The following is a 16,694-nucleotide window of genomic DNA, read 5'->3' on the forward strand; positions in this document are numbered from 1 at the left end:
TACTGAGACAACGAAATGCAGTTTAGCTTCTAACCAGGAGTGCATAAAGCAGTAAAGTGAAAAGTAATGTACACAATCTACAGAATAAAATATAGAATGAATTGAATGATGAATAAACAGTCAGGGGTATGAATACACTATATACACAGTAGCCTAGCCTAGTATGAACAGTGTGTTGTATGAATATGCTAAGATATATAAAGTATGACAACGGTAAGCAGTGCAAGTATAGTATACAAATATATAGATATTAATTTAATGATGATAAACATTGTGGAACAATGATGAAAAATGTGAATGGAAGTGGCGACGTAAAACTGACACAAAACAACAACACAATTTAGCCGAGCCAATGGAGAGTTTCATCTCCAGCACGGGGTAAAACCCACCAATGAGCGCTCAGCTCCAGATACCAGCGAGTCGTTTCCCATCAAGCATTTCGCTTCCGCAGCCCGTGGAGAGAAACTGCGCCGCCTCGCCGCGCCTCGCTCTCAAGTCTGCGGGCGTCTTTGTCCCGCGAGATTTCAACGTCTCATGTAGGCGAGCCTCCAGAGCAAGTCGGACAAAATGACTAACCATCATGCAACGCACTAGCAAGACGTTGATCGCAATTGCGCAGGTCTGCGCAGGTCTCGCTTGTCTCAAACAAGCCTGCTCTCCCTAAAGCCTGCGTCACACTGTCCCAAAAATTGACACCAGATGGACACACGATAAAGGACATTTTCAAATTCGGCTCTTATCATATAACATCGCAACCCTGTCTCCTAAAAATTACGTTCCCACAGAACTAAACTGCATTCTCAATTACGTTTAGCAAGAAACGTATTTTCTCCCACGTTACGTTTGTTATGAACGTATCTTAAATACGTTTATTTTCTACATATCTTTGCCATTTATTGTCTTGCTTATAATAATGATAATAGTCATTTATAAATATCATTTTAGAGCACACATTTGAAATCGACGATCGGGCTCGATATATGGTTAAATTAAAATCAGTAGGCGAGGCTGTAATTTCGCCAGCTGTTACTCTCATGAGCAAGGCAGAAAATAATAGTTTTAACATGCCAAAAAGCTGCTGTGTCGTTTATTGCACCTCAAACATTAAAACAAATCCAGAGTTACGTGTTTCTGTAAGAAAGGACAGTAACAGAAGAGCTCTGTGGCTTCAGGCTTGATCACCGTTCAAATGACAGCGTTGGTTTCCCCAAAAGTGGGCGGGGCTGTAAAGTGACGCAGATTTTACTCTCATCTATTATTCAAAACCATTCTAATTATTCTAAGGTAAATTACATGCCAGTGTTTTATCTTTTTATTTAGCGATTTGTTTTTGCACTGGGAATGTTTTCATGTGGAACTGGAAGTACGTCACTTCACTTTGTCTTCTTCGTCCCTTTCCAGACAATGCATGGCTCAGCGTAACAGACTGAACAGCGACCCCAGGTGTGTTTACACTGGAATTACATCTTCATTACTGAAGGAAAAATACTTTACCTAGTGTTTGTTAACTGGGTTTTTAATGCAGTTGGCTTTTCTTAATGGTTACAATATTGCTATGAGTTACAGTATATCTGAAGCAAATTATATTTCTGAAGATGTGTAGTCAATTCCACCCTTCAATGTAGCATAAATGTGAACTCTCATTACAGGAACAATACCGGAAACAGATGTAGGAAAGATCCTCAGCTCGCTGATTCGATGTTTTTGCCGCAATGCACGTTGGGAGATGGTGTTTCTGCGATGTGAAATCCGAAAACATTTAAAAATAAAATAATACTTTATTCCGAGTGTTCTTGCTTTTCTCTTTGGAAGTCATCACATAACGCCGGGTTACGTATTGTAACCCTTGTTATATTAACACACGCGGAGCCCTCTACTGGACTCTATGGGTACTACCTTATCATGCAAGCATTCACCTACTGAGATTTCTATAGACGTAGCCGTCTACTAGACTCTATGGGTACAGTGGGCGGAGCCCCGATGTATGCACGCACTGTCGTCCAGCACACCGTTCCACCTCACTGTCCCTGACCGGCTTTAGCAGCCACTGCGCCTCACTCACCTCTCCCTCGGTTGTAACGGGCCGTCTCCACAGCAGCGTTAAAAAATCTTGAAACGCTTCTGCCCATTCACTTTGAATGGGGTGACGTCACTTTCCCTCACTTTTCGCCGAAATGCATTGTGGGCAGGCGAGCGGAGATTCTCAGGATTTTCAAGATTCAAAGTTGAACAATGTTCAACTTTTGAAGCTGAGGTGGAAGCGGCAGCCAATCAAATCCCGTGTACGCAAATCTGGCAGTTCAAGCTCTAGCCAATCAAACGGCGTGTATGCTGGGAGAGACAGACCGCAGGTCATTTCCTCATATTCCAAAAAATGGAGGAGAAATTAGCGGTAGCGAATCAATCACCCGGTGTTCTATTTCATACTTACTGACCGCCAGAGGCGGTGCTTTAGCACTGGATATCTTCTGTCTCGCGCATGCGTAGGTCGAATATTTATATCAACAAAGTCACGTGTGACCCCGTATGACACCGGAAGGTATAAGTTCCGGTGCTGTCAACGGGCTCAGCCCTTTTTCATCTTCTCGCTGCGTAGGTTACTACTTATGAGTAGAAGCCAAGCTAAGCTTACTGAAAATTGGGATTCTAGCTCATCGCTACCTGTAGCCTTGCGATCGTTTGATCGGAGCTGCGGGCTAGGAAAAACGCTCGCCCTCCAAAGGCTGCGACGAGCTGTCCGTCCTCCCAAGGGAGAGGACCGCGGTGTTCACCGCCCGGATCCCAGGAGCTCCGGACCGGTAAAGAGCGGACGCTCCTGCACACAGCCGGTGAGATCGCTACCAATTATTGCTGATTGTGCTATATCTATATACTCTCAAACTAATGAGATAATTGTGTACAAATTAACCGAGGGCTCTCGCTAATTTGTTACTGTTACCTGTACTATCATCCAGTTAGCTGAGTGCTCCGCTGAAAGCTAACTTTCTACTGCGCTAGTGAAGAGAGCGTCTCCGCCCTCCTCCTCACTACATACTTTTGGTTCTTTACCTGTACTATCATCCAGTTAGCTGAGTGCTCCCGGTGAAAGCTAACTTTCTACTGTACTAGTGAAGGGAGCGTCTCCGCCCTCCTCCTCACTACATACTTTTGGTTCTTTACCTGTACTATCATCCAGTTAGCTGAGTGCTCCCGGTGAAAGCTAACTTTCTACTGCACTAGTGAAGGGAGCGTCTCCGCCCTCCTCCTCACTACATACTTCTGGTTCTTTACCTGTACTATCATCCAGTTAGCTGAGTGCTCCCGCTGAAAGCTAACTTTCTACTGCACTAGTGAAGGGAGCGTCTCCGCCCTCCTCCTCACTACATACTTTTGGTTCTTTACCTGTACTATCATCCAGTTAGCTGAGTGCTCCCGCTGAAAGCTAACTTTCTACTGCACTAGTGAAGGGAGCGTCTCCGCCCCCCCCTTTCACTGCATACATTGGTTCCTTGCCTGTTCTATCGTCCAGTTAGCTGAGTGTTTTCGTTCAAGCTAACTGTTACGGCGTTAGTGAAGGGAGCGTCTCCGCCCCCCCCTCTCACTACAGACAATTGTTTCTTTACCTGTTCTATCGTCCAGTTAAGCTGAGTGTTTTCGTTCAAGTTAACTGTTACGGCGCGAGTGAAGGGAGCGTCTCCGCCCCCCTCTCACCGCATACATTGTTTCTTTACCTGTTCTATCGTCCAGTTAAGCTGAGTGGTTTCATTCAAGCTAACTGTTACGGCGCTATTGAAGGGAGCGTCTCCGCCCCCCTCTCACAGCTCACAATTAGTTCCTGTTCTATCCTCCAGTTAGCTGAGTACTCTCGCTCAAAGCTAACTTGCTACAGTGCTAGTGAGGGAGTGTCTTCGCTCCCCTCTCACGGCGCACAATTGGTTATTTTATTTAATCGTTTATTTGACAGGGACAATGCACTGTAATGAACACTTAAAACATTTAAAGGTGTCAAGCGTAACAGTGCCAGATTTAGCTTTGAGCTATTTTCCATTCCCTCACATAAAACATTAAGGAAATTACTTTTTACAAACAGGGTAAAAAAAAAAAAAAATATATATATATATATATATTAGGGCTGTCAGTCGATTAAAATATTTAATCGCGATTAATCGCATGATTGTCCATAGTTAATCGCGATTAATCGCAAATTAATCGCACATTTTTTATCTGTTCTAAATGTACCTTAGAGGGATATTTTTCAAGTTTTTAATACTCTTATCAACATATGAGTGGACAAATATGCTTTATATGTTTGTTTATTATCATTTGAACAATGACAAATATTCTCATGAATATTAAACACAACAACCTCTGAACATTACAAATATTCGCCTCAATTCAACCTGGAACCTCTCTCATACAATAATACATACTGTGTGTGTGTGTGTGTGTGTGTGTGTGTGTGTGTGTGTGTGTGTGTGTGTGTGTGTGTGTGTGTGTGTGTGTGTGTGTGTGTGTGTGTGTGTGAATGTGTGTGAATGAATGTGGAGACACTGTGATGGATCGTTAGAGCTATGTGCAGCTCAAGGCATATATGCTCGAACGGGTGCTGCCTGGACGCTGCAATCATGTTGCGCGTACTATCCGTGCTGAGTGTGCTGACTTTTCGTACAATGTCCCACTGTCTGGCTACCTGCATAAAGTCAAGTGCTCGGCGCAGTTGTCGGCGAAATGTCATTGAAACAGCTCCTTATATCCGTTAGCGCAGCTAGCTAGCACCAGATGCTAACAACAACAACACGTAAGGTGTGCCTCGCTCGCGCGAGTCGCGCCACACATACACTCCCTCCCGGTCCTCCCGATGGCCAGTCCGGGCCTGCCGGTGAGTGTGGAAGTGTGGTCTGCCACAAGCGGGCGTCAGGAGCGGGGCTGTCAGCATCAGCTTGTAGATGGTATTTTACACTCGATGCGCTCTGAAACTATGGCGGCCGAGGACAAAAAATACACATGCGTTAATCGCGTTAAAATAATTAGTGGCGTTAATTTTTTTTTGCGTTAACGCGTTATTAACGCGTTAACTTGACAGCCCTAATATATATACATGATATGCAAAGAGTGGCAACGACACATAAAGTGTTCCATCCTCCAGTTAACTGAGTGCTCTCGCTCAAAGTTAACTTGCTACAGCGCTAGTGAAGAGAGTGTCTTCACTCCCCTCTCACAGCTCACAATTAATTCCTGTTCTATCCTCTAGTTAGCGGAGTGCTCTCGCTCAAAGCTAACGTGCTACAGCGCTAGTGAAGAGAGTGTCTTCACTCCCCTCTCACAGCTCACAATTAGTTCCTGTTCTATCCTCCAGTTAGCTGAGTGCTCTCGCTCAAAGCTAACTTGCTATAGTGCTACTGAAGAGAGTGTCTTCGCTCCCCTTTTCACTGCACACAGTTGGTTCCTGTTCCATCCTCCAGTTAACTGAGTGCTCTCGCTCAAAGCTAACTTGCTACAGCGCTAGTGAAGAGAGTGAATCCGCTCCCCTCTCCCTGCACACAGTTGGATGCCCGTTCCAGCCTTCAGTTAGCAGAGTGCTCTCGCTTAGGCTAACTCGCTACGGCGCTAGTGGAGAGAGTATTCCGCTCTCCTCTCACGGCATAAACCCATTAACTGACTTCATTTTTTCTCACTCCAGTTAGCAGAGTGCTCACGCTCAAGCTAACTACTATTGTGCTCACTCCCCTCCACGGCATATTTGTTTCCTGGCCAGTTATTTACAGGCAGCTGAGTGCTCTAGCTATCGCTAGGTCTAACGGCTCTAACACCTGTATGGCTCCTCTTTAACCAGAGGATGGCCATGACCTTTGCCCCTCTTGTCTTGGCCTCAAGCATCTGAGGGAGGGCCTTTCGGAGGACCCGTGCATGAATTGCACCATCATGCCTTGTGCGGTAAGAGCTGCCGAGGTTGAACTACTGACTGAGGCTGGCCTTCCCCCCGCACAGTCGACTCCAGCCCAACCTACCCATCCTAGGCGTTGGGCCGCAGAGGCTGCGGGTGCACCGCCCAAGAAGAGGACTAAGCCTGATAGGCTGTCCTCCAGGGTGGACCTACTCACTACTGAGCTAGCCCAGATGAGGTCACTCCTCTTGGCTCTCCATTCCCGAAACAGCGCCTGCCAGTGCGTTCTTTAGGCGCACTCCGGCACCCGCCACCCGCACTGTTCCTCCCTCTTGTGAGTATCTGAGGGAGTTACATGCATGCTGGAGGGACACTAAGGCTCTTTACAGTCTTACGTCCGATGGCCGAGCCTTGGTAGCCATGCAGGATGCGGCAAGAGTTGGCCTTGACCACACGCCGGCTGTTGAGCCTACCATTGCTTCCCTCATCGTTTCCCCTGACGAAGCCCTGAGGTCGGAGGCCAGGTGCCCTCGACTCCAATGTCGGGTCACTGATGACCTGCTCACTAAGGCTTACGATGCAGCGGCGCGCATGGGCCGTGTAGGCACCTCATGCTCGCCCTCTCAGCTTCCCTGCAGCAGGATGCTCTTAGCGCTTCCTTAAATCAAGGGTACAAGCTTCAGTTCCGACGCTGGCCCCAGTCTTCAGCCGGGTCAAGATGACCACCATAAGCGACCCGGCAAAATAAATCGCCCTAAACCAGGAGCTGTCAGTCCTCCTTGCCAAGGGTGCAATCGAGCCTGCGGACCCCATCTCACAGCCCGGGCTTCTACGCGACCTACTTCCTGGTAAGGAAGAAAGGCGGTGGACTTCGCCCAATCCTCGATCTGAGGAGACTCAACAACTTCCTAAGGATTTTACCTTTCCATGTGCTGAGCACAGCGGACGTTCTTCGTACCGTGGCCAGGGGGGAATGGTTCACGTCCGTCGACTTGAAGGACGCTTATTGTCATGTGCCTATTGTGCCTCATCACAGGCAGTTTCTTCGCTTTGCCTTCAGAGGTCGTCATTTCCAGTTCAGGGTGCTCCCATTTGGACTCTCCCTCTCTCGGACGACTGGTTAATCTGTGCACCATCCCGGTTACAGACGATCCAGGACACGGCTCTCCTTCTCTCTCATGTCGCCCGGCTAGGCCTCAAGGTGAACATGGAGAGGAGTTGTCGGAACCCCTCTCAGAGCCTAACCTTCATTGGGGTGGCTCTGGACACAGTCACTCAACCAGCGAAAACAGTGTTCTCGCCCCCACTCCTGGTAGACGTGATGCTTTATTCTAGCAGCAGCCGACTGGATAAACCGTCCTGCTAAAACTTCTTGTTTTTTCCAGCTAGGTGAAGGCAGTGCTCTCGCTCCCGCTCCCTCTGCTGGTAACATGGGTATAGTTACATCCCTTTTGTGTTCGGCGAGTAGGAGCGTTGCTCTACTCTTTCCGTTCAGCAGGTAGCTGGTGAAGGCTGTGTTGTCGCACCCCGCTCCCGCCTACGCTGCATCTGGCATTCGTTATTAACTCAACCAGTGAGGGCGGTGTTCTCGCCCCCGCTCCTGATAGACGCGCTGCTTCATTCTAGCAGCAGCTGCCTGGCTAGGCTGTCCTGTTAAACTTCCTTGTTTAACCCAGCTAGGTGCAGGCCTGTCCATCTGCTGCACAGACTCTGCTGTGGGACGCCTTGGCGTCTCCCCAACAGGAAGGACCTCTTGTCTCAGTTGGAGGGTCGGATGTGGCACCCCGACCCCTGCCACCTCCAGCTGTGGGTCTGGCCACTGGGCCCGACCCACTGCGGAGCGACTGCATAGAGTCTGTCAGGAAGACTATTCTCAAATGCTAGGGCACAACCTACTCGTAGGCAGTACGAAAACAGGTGGAAACTGTTTTTTGACTGGTGCCAAGGGCGAAATGAGGACCCAGCATATTGCTCGGTACCTACGACCCTTGAGTTCCTTCAGTCCCTCCTGGACGACGGCCGGTGTCCCGCTACCGTCAGGGTGTATGCTATATCAGCTCAACACGCAAGGGCTGACAACAGCACAGTGGGGAGCCATAGGCTGGTATCCCTCTTTTTAAAGGGGAGCTCTGAGGCTTCGCCCCCCGAATATCCCAAGGGCCCCTACATGGGACCTGCCCTTGGTGCTGGATGCCCTATGCTTGCCTCCTGTTGAACCTTTGTTACAGGCAGAACTGAAGTGGCTCTCAGCTAAGACTGCTTTCCCTCTTGCCATCACCTCAGCAAAACGTGTAAGCGAGCTTCAGGCCTTGTCTGTGAACAGCTCGTGTCTGAGGTGGAACTCAGATGGCTCAGGTGTCACCTTATGGCCGAACACAGCGTTCCTCCCTAAGGTGCTGGCACGCTCTCATTTTAATCGGCCTATCCAGCTGGCACGGTTTGACCCCCCATCAGGAGAGGGGGAAGAGAGGTCGAGACTCCTATGCCCGGTGCGGGACCTTAGAGCTTATGTCCAGACTACCGCTGACATGCGTCAGTCTGAGCAGCTCTTTGTGTGTTACGGTGGTCCTAGAAGGGGCTGTGCGCTCTCAAAACAGCGCTTGTCCCACTGGATCGTGGACGTCATTGCCCAGGCATACAAGGCGAATGACCGTCCCTTGCCACCTAGAGTAAAGTGCCACTCTACCAGGAGTGTCTCCACATCATGGGCGACCTGGGGAGGTGTGCCCCTGGAGGACATATGTGCTGCGGCCACATGGGCATCTCCGAGCACATTCGCCAGATATTACAGGGTGAATGTTGCAGCCCCTCACCCGCTGGGTGTGGTCCTCCTGCAGAGTCCGTCTAGGCCATCCTTATAGGTGAGTATTCAGACTTCCTCGTGACTCTGTTGATATAGGTCATCCAGTGCTAAAGCACCGCCTCTGGCGGTCAGTAAGTATGAAATAGAACGATAGTTACGTATGTAACTACGGTTCTATGAATACTGGATGACCGCCAGAGTTCTTGGTCACTCGGAATTTCGTGTTTCTGCGAGAAGATTCCATAGGACTGAGCCCGTTGACAGCACCGGAACTTATACCTTCCGGTGTCATACGGGGTCACACGTGACTTTGTTGATATAAATATTCGACCTACGCATGCGCGAGACAGAAGATATCCAGTGCTAAAGCACCGCCTCTGGCGGTCATCCAGTATTCATAGAACCGTAGTTACATACGTAACTATCGCTTTATGACCAGACCTACCGGGATATAAACCGGAGGAGCAAGGCATGGAGGGAGGTGGCAGAGGCAGTGGTATGTTTTCGCCTGTTTTGGGGAGTTTATATCCAGTTTACTTCGGGCTTTTTGGCTTCGTATGTCGCGGGCGGGAGATTCATGTGATTGGTTGATCGCAAAAAAATCCCCAAGCCTCAGATACGCCCACCTCCAAGATTTTTTTAACGCTGCTGTGGAGACGGTCCGTAACTGTGAAGAAGTCCGGGCTGCGGCCGATAGAGCACACCCTGACGCACTTGCCTCGCAAAAAAGTGTGCTAAAAAATAGTGCTGAGGACTCCCCTGCGTCTGCCCATAGGCAGACAGGGAAAGTCCGCAGCCCTGTATGGGTTCACTATGCACTCTCCCTCCTGAGTCCCTAAAGAGCACGGGGAGAACGCAAGTGCCCCCTATGTCCCCCCACTCAGCCACTGACCCTGTGCAGAGTGTGTAGGGACTATAGTATGGAGGGCTCTCCCCCTCCTGCCCCCAGGCAGGCGAGGGGAGCCCTTCAGCCCCGTAAGGGCCCAGAGCGCATTACATCACCCCGCGACCCTCCAGGGGTCCGGAGAAATGTAAGCGCATTTACGCCCGGGGAGGGGGTCAGATGCCCACTGACCCACAGCCCCCCCCCTCCTCACCAGTCCTGTGTTGCCCCAGCAAGCACAGACGTTGAGAAAGAGCCAGACATATCCAAGAGATAAAACTTTATTTACTTTAAAGGGGCCTGGCGTTGACCAAGACGCCGCCGTGCATATATCCTCCACACTCACACCGCTGAATAAGGCTGTTGATGCAGCCACAGCTCGTGTGGAGTGCGCACGGACCCCCATGGGACAGGCTCTCCCTGCCTGCTTGTAGGCGTGTGCAATGGCTTCGCAAAGCCAGCCTGCCAGGCGTTTCTTGGACAGAGCTTTTCCAGTCACCCCGCCCCCGAAGCACACAAACAGCTGTTTAGTGCGTCTCAAGGTAGCTGTGTGCTCTACATAATATGTGACCTGCTCTATCGAAATCAGTCGCATTGACCCGAAGACACATTTTGAGTTGTATACACTGTTGGAAAGAGGAGATTCCTAGCTTTCTAATGATATCAAGATTGTTTTTGTACTCCAAATATTAAGCAAAATATGTCACATTATATAATGACTGTCACCGAGTCATCATTTTGAGAAAAAGGCCTTCAAAGTTTCCTCTTCTCTGGAATCCATCGATCTGATTGATTATTAGCGGAGCAAATGATCAAAATAGTCCGGAGGGGAAATATTTCCGTTTGGATTACTGGTCTGGGGGAAGCTCGCGAGTGTGTGTGTGTATGTGTGTGTGTGTGTTTGTGTATTTTTGCGTTTGTGTGTATTGTGTTTGTTTCCCGGGGAAAACACTCACGAGAAACACCGGCTGTTGTTATGCTTGCTGTGACGTTAAATGACTCCGTTCTCCCGCTTGTAAATATGCCGTTACAAGCTTCATAGTTGTATTTATCATCTAAATTTGCCGAAACAAGTTTAATATTCTGAAAGCCAAGACTTTGTTTAATTGAAATCAGATGAAAACAAACTGTAACGGACCCCGCCGTGTTATCTAGATAACTATATGCCTTACATTCATAATTTCAGCCGGAGGGAGGGGGGGCTGCGCTACGGAAGAGCAGATTGCGAGCGAGAGGTGCCTGTCATCTTCCCTTCACAAGCTTCACAAATGTATTTATCGTGTGATTTTGGAAATAAAAGTTTCATATTCTGAAAGCCAAGACTTTGTTTATTTAAAATCAAACAAAACACCCGAACCCCGAAAAAATAGTTTTTTACGCAAATCCACGTTTATTTTGAAATGAGCCGTTGCGACATCCGACTGATTTCGATAGAGCGGGTCACATATGCTAACGCGCGCACCGGGCAGAGGAGGTGTAATTTAGCTTCCCTAGCCCCACCATGGGGTGGAAGACTAAAACCCCCAAACTGAATAGCCCTCGACCTGAACGCACTCCTTAGGCTCTTGGGCACAAAGGAGGGGTTCGGTCTGAGTGTCGCCCCACTCTGGTCACCCCGAATCAGTAAACAGCTCGGGTGCACCGACAGAGCGGTTAACTCGGACACTCTTTTGGCTGACGTTAAGGCAAGTAGCAACGCTGTCTTCCACGACAGTGCTTTCAGGGAGGAGAGCTCAAGAGGCTCAAAAGGCTCCGTGACCAGAGCCTCGAGCACCAGCGGCAGGTCCCACTGTGGGGCGGAGGCGTGCACTACAGGGCGCAGTCTCCTGACCCCCTGTAAAAACCGCAACATCAGTGGATGAGAGAAGGCTGACCTGCCGTTGAATCCCTCATGACAGGACGAGATGGCTGTTGCATACACTTTCACTGTGGAATGAGCAAGCCCTCTGTCCACCAGTAACTGTAAGAAGGATAAAATAGAGCCCAACTCACAAGATAGGGGCTCCTCACACCAATGCTGGAATCTCAGCCACCTTGGCCTGTAACAGGCTGTGGTGGATCCAGCTCTAGCTGCCTGGATAGACTGAATAACGCTGTCAGACAATCCACCCTGTCTCAGCCTGTCCCTCTCAGGAGCCAAGCCTGAAGAGGACGGCCCAGAGTGGGTAACGCCCCGATTGCACCTGCCTCTTGAGACATCGCCCCCCAGAACTGGGGGATCGCCCAGGGCTGGCCCACCTTCATCTGTGTCATTTCTGAGTACCACGGAGCCCCGACGCGATCCGGTGCCACCAGAATGACTGCCAGACGTTCTCGCCTCACTCTCCCCAGGAGAGGGAGAATGAGACGCAGCGGTGGAAAGGCGTATAGCAGCTTCCTTGGCCATGGCTCGTGTGCAAACGCGTCCACCCCCAAAGGCGGGTCGTCGCTCAGGGCCATGGAGAACCACAGGGCACAGTGGCTGTTGTGCCGGCTGGCGAACAGATCCACTTCCGCTCTCCCGAACTGGGCCCAGATCTGCTTCACCACCTCCGGGTGAAGCGTCCATTCGCCTGGCAGGGGGCCGCCCCTCGCCATGAGGTCGGCCCCCCTGTTCTCCAGTCCCGGGATATGGAGGGCTCTCAGAGATAACACCACCTCTGAAGCCCATAACCACAGCCTCTCCGCTGTGGCCAACAAGGCGGCGGAGCGGACTCCGCCCTGCCTGTTGATATAAGCCACTGTGGTGCTGTTGTTGCTCCTTACCATTACATGTCTCCATTGAATTAGGGGCATGAAATGCCGGAGAACTAACACTACCGCCCGTAGCTCTAGGAGGTTGCTGTGTCGAGACTCTGTAGAGCCCAGCGCCCACCTATAGCCCTCTTCAGGCAGGTCCCTCCCCATCCTGTTCTGGATGTCCGTGAACACTGTGATGTAGGAGGTCACCCGTCCCAGTGGAGACCCCCTCCGGAGGTGATCCGGGGACCCCCAAAACCGGAGGTTGCCCTGCACTGAGGGGGGGATGGTCACCAGCCGCGGTTTGTGCCTCTTGGGATCCAAACGCAGGCTGGAGAACCACCTCTGCAGGCGGCGCATATGTAGTAACCCCAGCGGGACCACAATGTGAGCAGCCGCCATGAGACCCAGAGTCTGCATGACAGTTAAAGCTGTCACTGTCGCCCCCTGTCGCAGCCTGTGCACCGCCCGGAGAAGGGACGCATGTCTGCTCTCTGACAGGGTGGCGCGTAGCGCGTCTGCATCGAGCACCACTCCCGAATACAACGCCTGTTGGTGAGGTATGGGGGTGCTCTTTTCCAATTGATCGCAAAGCCTAATTTGGTTAGGTGTGTGATCAATCATGCTGTGCAAAACATTGCCTGTTCCCGGGACCCAGCCATGACTATGAGGTCGTCTAGGTAAAAGAAAACTCTCATGCCGTGGGCGTGCAGCGGTTAAAGCGCTGTGGCCACACATTTGCTTAATGTGCGTGGGGATAGGGAATAGCCGAACAGCAGCCTGTTGTACTCGTAGGCTATCCCCTGGAAGGCAAAACGCAGATACTTTCTGTGCTCTGGAGCAATTTCTACATGAAAGTACGCGTCTTTCAGGTCGATGGTGGTGAACCAATCGCCTGGCTGCACAAGCCCAGTAACTGTTTCATAGTTACAATGCGGAATTTCCTGCAGGAAATGTGACGATTCAGGCCGCGGAGATCCAGAATAGGTCTGAATTCCCCTGTCTTCCTGAAAACCAGGAAGTACATGGAATAAAGACCTTTTTATCTGTGCTGAGGGTGCACAACAGACACAGCCTGCTTCTGCACCAGAGCCCGAATCTCTTATGAGAGGAAACCCATCTCCTCCTGGGAGGACAGATTTACCTCTCGCATGCCCCTAAAAGGAGGTGGGACGCTGCAAAACTGGAGTGAATAGCCCCGTTTCAGCGACCTGTCCAACCACCTTATTAGTACACAGCTGAGTTTCCATTCCCCATAACATTGTGTTTATGGACAAGCCCTCAGCTGTGGGGCCGCCTGTGGAGGAGCGCGCGCCGCGGTGACTCTTCTCTCTACTGAGGTCTTTGAACGCACCGCGGCCCACCCTCAGGGGAGGGTGAAACGGTCATTATGGGGAAAAGGAATTTGTGGAGAGAGATGACTCTTACTCTGGGATAAATGCAACCGTGTTTACTGAATGCATTTTCCCACACACACACCACTCCAGAACTAGAGTTTACAAACGTAAACCACCGTTCTCCTGCGGAGGTCCCTGAACGCACCGCGGCCACTCTTACGAGGGCCGCGCGCCCACGTATTAACGCTGTATTTCCCATTCAACGGTGAAATGCATTAATCGGAGCTATACCAGGCAAGGTGTGTTTTCTGACAACAGCACGCCGGCAATAGCGTCTCTTGAACCCGCACAGTGCTTTGACAGCACTCGGTTTATCCCACTCACGTGCACATACCCACCTGCTGGCTCCCTATACTGGGGTTTACAGCAGAGGCGGGGAGTGTATGACAGTGTTTCTTCCTCTGGGGATGGGCAAGAAGCAGCCACGCTGCGATTACTCCTTATCCCGTGAACTAGGGCAAGGCCCGTGGACCAAGCTACTTATTCGGCCTTGCGGCCCAATAATCGCTCTAACCTTGTGAGGCGAGGGCATCTCTAGCAATGAGCGAGTAGCCCACACACCCGCCGCCATGATCATCATCCAGGGAGAGTACAGCCCTGGGCGGTGGACTTCCATGGACGCCGGACCCGGAAGGAATGGCGAACGTGAATTGCACCGCCTCAGCCATATCCTGGTCCCCCGCTATCACCTCCGCTCGCTGAAGAGTAAAGGATGGTGGTCAGGAGGCGAGGCCTCCTTTTATACGGAAGTGAGATGCGCACGCATTCAGGTAGGCTACGTCTATAGAAATCTCAGTAGGTGAATGCTTGCATGATAAGGTAGTACCCATAGAGTCCAGTAGAGGGCGGAGCCTGTGAGAGATATAACGGCATTGCAATACACGGTTCGGCTGCATTAAATATTACACATCTGCCGTAGTTCTTTATTTATAGAGCCCTGAGGAGAAGACTTCTGGACAAACAGGAAGAAGTGCCGCCGAAACTGAATACGTGACGTGGATCATAAATATATCAACAATTACACAATATCTTACATTTATTTTCACAAAATACGTCTCCTTGCAGTATCAATAGTAATTTGGCTGACTTTTATATTTGATCCAATTGGTAGATAGGTTATATTTACACCATAACAGGTGCAAGATATTACTGATTTTCTTTGAATATAAGAATGTAAATACTGAGTTGAGAGAATAGTCAGGGGATTTGGGTAATGGGAGACACATCTATGGAATCACAATTTCAATAGCTTACCATTAAATGACGGATATATCTTTCTGTCTGTGATGTTATACAAATCAGATATTAATGTGTAGAAGTAAAACATGAGAAATAGTATAGCAATATCCTGTAAAATTATGTAAAAACATGAATAAAACTACACATCTTCAGATGTTATACATACATAAGTGTCCTACACTAATAATACAAAGTTATTATTAGTATGGTGTGTGTACCTTGTGTGCACCGCCTAGTGGTTAAAGCACGTTATTGAATAATTTTTGTTGAATAATGTTATTTTTGTTGAATAATGTTATTTGATGAAAAAAATATTAAGAGTACATACTTTCATAGGGTGAAAGTAGAAGGTCAATGATAGAAATATAGAACATACAAAATCAAGAAGATACTGTAAGTGATCTCTACAATAAAACAGTTTAGTGCCGGATGTATAAAGATATTAATATGAGGATGTGCAAATCAGACAAACTAATTAACCTTTATTAACAAATTAAAGAATGCTTTAGGTTAAGGTCTTCTTTTAAATAAGAAAACAGCTTTGGGGATATTTACAGATAAATATTAAGCCTGACAAAGTACTTAACGTCTAATATATTGCTTTCCTGCAATGTTAACTATGTTGAAGCACTTATTTTAACTGATATTATACACATTAATTATACTCTTATGTATGTAGATAGTATAGGAAATGTGCAGAATTTGACAGTTTAATGGTGGAGGTATACACACATATTGATAGATGTCTTGTAATGCACTGGGGGAGGTAGGACACGTTCGATTCCTGTTTTGAATAGTGTGCCGTCGATGGGTTATATCTCTCACAGGCTCCGCCCTCTACTGGACTCTATGGGTACTACTCTCTATCATGCTGTGCGTGCTTTCACCTACTGAATTACGTAAACGTAGCCGGCCAATCGGGGCGAGCCTACCTGAATGCGCGCGCAGGCCCACAGTATATCAGGCGGCTACAGCCGCCGCCCCACTATCCTTTTTCTCTTCAGACGAGCTGACAACCGAAGAGTTAAATAAACGTACGAAGATTAGAAGAAACGAAAAATGGACTCACCATTACTGGAATCTCGGCCATGCCCCACCTGCCTTGGTTTGATCGCGGGCACCGATCTCCACCACCTCTGTTAGAGTGTTTGGGGGACCAGGATATGGCCGAGGCGGTGCCATTCACGTTCGCCATTCCAGCGGGGCGAATGGCTCCGTTTGCCGTTGTCGGGCACTTCCGGGTTCGGTCCATGGAGGTCCACCGCCTAGGTGATGACCATGGCGGCGGAGCGCAGCTGCTCCCAGCGGGCAGCAGGCTGGGCAGGGAGCTGAAAAGAGCTCTGCCACGCTACCGCGGGACAGGGCGACTGCAGATAAACACGGGTGTGTTGGGCATCTCGCTCATTGCTGGAGATGCCCCCACCTCGCCAGATCAGAGCGATGATTTGTAGCTTGATTGTGGCCGCCGCCGTTGTCTGCCGTGTGGTATCCCGGTGAGAGATCACGCCGCATGGCACTTTTCAAAAAGGACCGTGTTGATCTCCTGGGAGCCCCCGTGTTTACGGAAGGGCTCTTTGGATCGGAAAGAACACTGTCCCACACTCCCCACCCCCTCTGTAAACTCCAGTATAGGAGCCAGCAGGTGGGCGCGTGCACGTGAGTGGAATAAACCGTAGTGCTGTCAAAGCACTGTGCAGGTTCAAGAGAGTGATGTGTGTGTGAGAAATGCATTCAGTGAAAACGATTGCATTTATCCCAGAGTAAGAGTCATCTCTCTCCACACCTCCATTT

This window comes from Trematomus bernacchii, unplaced genomic scaffold (assembly GCF_902827165.1).
Source record: "Trematomus bernacchii unplaced genomic scaffold, fTreBer1.1, whole genome shotgun sequence".
Classification (NCBI taxonomy): Eukaryota; Metazoa; Chordata; class Actinopteri; order Perciformes; family Nototheniidae; genus Trematomus; species Trematomus bernacchii.